Here is a 2,744-nt window from a genome sequence, read left to right on the forward strand (position 1 = left end):
AATTAATTAATTAATTAAGTGGGACATTCCCATCTTTCTTGATCTCCATCTTATTTTAAAAGCTTAAATGTGGTTACTTCAAGCTCATCTACCAGGCTTGTTCAAGAGACTCAAGTAAATCTCGAAAGAGATCAACTAGCCACAAAAATTTCTTGGCTACCTGTTCCCAGCTGAGACTCCCCAGGGCAATCTTTGGCGTGGGGCAGGCCAACTCCCGCCCACCAAGGCCACAAGCTGCTCCCACACCCTGGAGCTGCTGCTGTGCCTTCGGCCGAAAGTTAAATATTCTGGATTTTCTGGAGCACCCGAACACACCATCTACCACACTGACATCACAGCAGGAGCACACCACATTGGAGGGGGTGTCAGGTAGAAGCCAACCCATCTCGACTGACAAAAACATTAACAGAAGGCTTATGCTCACTCTGGCAACACGTACACTAAAATTGGAATGATACAGAGAAGATTAGCATGGCCCCTGAGCAAGGATGACATGCAAATTTGTGAAGCGTTTCATGTTTTTATAAGTGAGATCGTCCAGTATTTGCCGCACAGCAGGTAGGGTATTTGCCTTGCATGCGGCCGACCCAGGTTCAGATTCCTCTGTCCTTCTCAGAGAGCCGGGCAAGCTACTGAGAGTATCCCGCCTGCATGGCAGAGCCTGGCAAGCTACCTGTGGCGTATTCGATTCGATATGCCAAAAACAGTAACAAAAAGAAAACAACAGTAACAACAATCTCACAATGGAGACGTTACTGGTGCCCAGTTGAGCAAATCGATGAAAAATGGGACAACAGTGCTACAATGCTAACTTGCAATAAGCACTTAGTAAACCCTCAGACAAGCACTTAATGTCCCCATAGTGAGCTACAATTTGCATCAATTTTCTTCTACGGAAATTTTTTTGTTCATTCCATTAGCCATTTATGTGGCAATACGCAATATGAAATAAATGACTGTGGGCTTGCTACAGGGCAAGACTGGAGGGGTGGGCAGGAAAATGGGGACAATGGTGGAGAGAAAGTTATAGCGGTGGTGGGATTAGGGTTGTGATACTAGACTTTTGTAACAACTCATCATGAACAACTTTCTAAACTTGGGTTTAAAGTGGGGGGGAAAAAAACCTAAATTTTAAAAGTTAAAAACCTTTTTAAAGAAGGACTCTAAGACTCCATACAACAAAAAAGCTCCTCACAGCTCATCCATAATTTTTCTTTTTGGGTCACACCTGGTGATGCACAGGGGTTACTCCTGGCTCTGCACTCAGGAATTACTTCTGGCGGTGCTCAGGGAACCAAATGGGATGCTGGGAATTGAACCAGCAATGTGCAAGGCAAATGCCCTCCCTGCTGTGCTACCACTCCAGCCCCACTCATCCACATTTAAATGAAGAAAGTAAAGAAAGAAAAAAGAAGTGAAATTCATATCCGTAAAAGGATTCTGTTTCTGTTAGCAATTCTCATTCAAATCTCCAAAGAATGAAGACCGGTGACAGGACAGCTGTTTGGGCTCCTGCTTGGCACCCAGCAGCCACTATGGCCCCCAGAGCCCTCCAGGGGAAACCCTAAACGTGGCTGGGTATGACCCAAAAACAAAAAGAGAAAACAAAAACTTTCAGGTTAAAACAAAAAAATTATCGCCCGCCACCTCACATCGATGAGCTTATTTCAAAAAGCCCAAGTTGGCGGGTGGGGTTAGGACAATGCTGGCAGTGATGCAGTGAAACTGCAGTGGAAAGGGAAGCACGGATTCAGTCAATCAGTGTTGGTGGGGTCAGTTGTCTGGTTCAGCCTCTGTGGAAAACAGTACGAAGACTTCTCCAGAACTTAAAAATAGAACTACACATGATCCAGTGATCATTCCTTGGCCTCCCCTCCAGGAATACAAAAACACCGATTCAAAAAGACACAGGCACACCTCTATTTACAGTACTATTTACAATAATAATATCTGGAAACCACCCAGAAACCTAGGACAGATGAGTGGGCCAAGACCTTAGTGTCGATACACAGTGACTGCCCCACGGTAAGAAAAGTCTGAAAGCTTGCCTCTTACTTGGATGAGACGACAGGGTGTCATGTTAAGCGAAATAAGCAAGAGGGAGAAGGACAAATGTTGGATGATCTCACTCACATGGGTTATATAAAGAAGCAGACAGAGAATGGATCGTCTCCAGTGAAAATAAACCCTTGGGCTCTGACAACAGCACTGAGGTTACCAAGGGTGTGGGGAGGGGACTAGGAGGGTGGGGAAGAGTTTTGTGCATAACATCAACACTACTGTAAGTAAAGAGAAAAAAATAATACTTAACAGAAAAAAAGAAAAAATATATATCACAATGGGATACTATACTGAGATTTGTGATTTCTCTCATTAGGCAGAGTCTGTTTCTAATATCTCAAATAATAGAAACTACGTTTCATCAGTAACAACAGGGTGGATGAGAAACAGGGATGTTTGGTTGGGGGGGGCAGATGATATACAGCAAGTAGAGCACTTGCCTTGCACACGGCTGACCTGGGTTTGGTCCCTGGCATCTTATACGGTTCCCTGCACATGATCAGGAGTGATCCCTAAGCACAGAGTCGGAAGTAAGCCCTGAGTACCACAGGGTATATACCCCCTCTCCCTGCCAAAAAAAAAAAAAAAAGAAAACCCCAAAAAAAGTCAAAAAGAAGCAACGATGCTCTTTATGAGTGATAATATACATGTTTCATGCTTGTCGCCAAAACCCTTCAAGGTGT

At 44.2% G+C, this 2,744-nt stretch overlaps 1 non-coding gene across 1 annotated transcript; it reads left to right on the plus strand.

Moving 5' to 3' along the window:
- The first annotated feature begins 416 nt into the window (after positions 1 to 416).
- LOC129402810 (U6 spliceosomal RNA) lies at positions 417 to 523 on the plus strand. Its single transcript, XR_008628852.1, has one exon. It is a non-coding gene; the product is annotated as a U6 spliceosomal RNA (small nuclear RNA).
- The last annotated feature ends 2,221 nt before the right edge of the window (positions 524 to 2,744 follow it).

Source organism: Sorex araneus, chromosome 2 (genome assembly GCF_027595985.1).
Source record: "Sorex araneus isolate mSorAra2 chromosome 2, mSorAra2.pri, whole genome shotgun sequence".
In the NCBI taxonomy this organism is placed as follows: domain Eukaryota; kingdom Metazoa; phylum Chordata; class Mammalia; order Eulipotyphla; family Soricidae; genus Sorex; species Sorex araneus.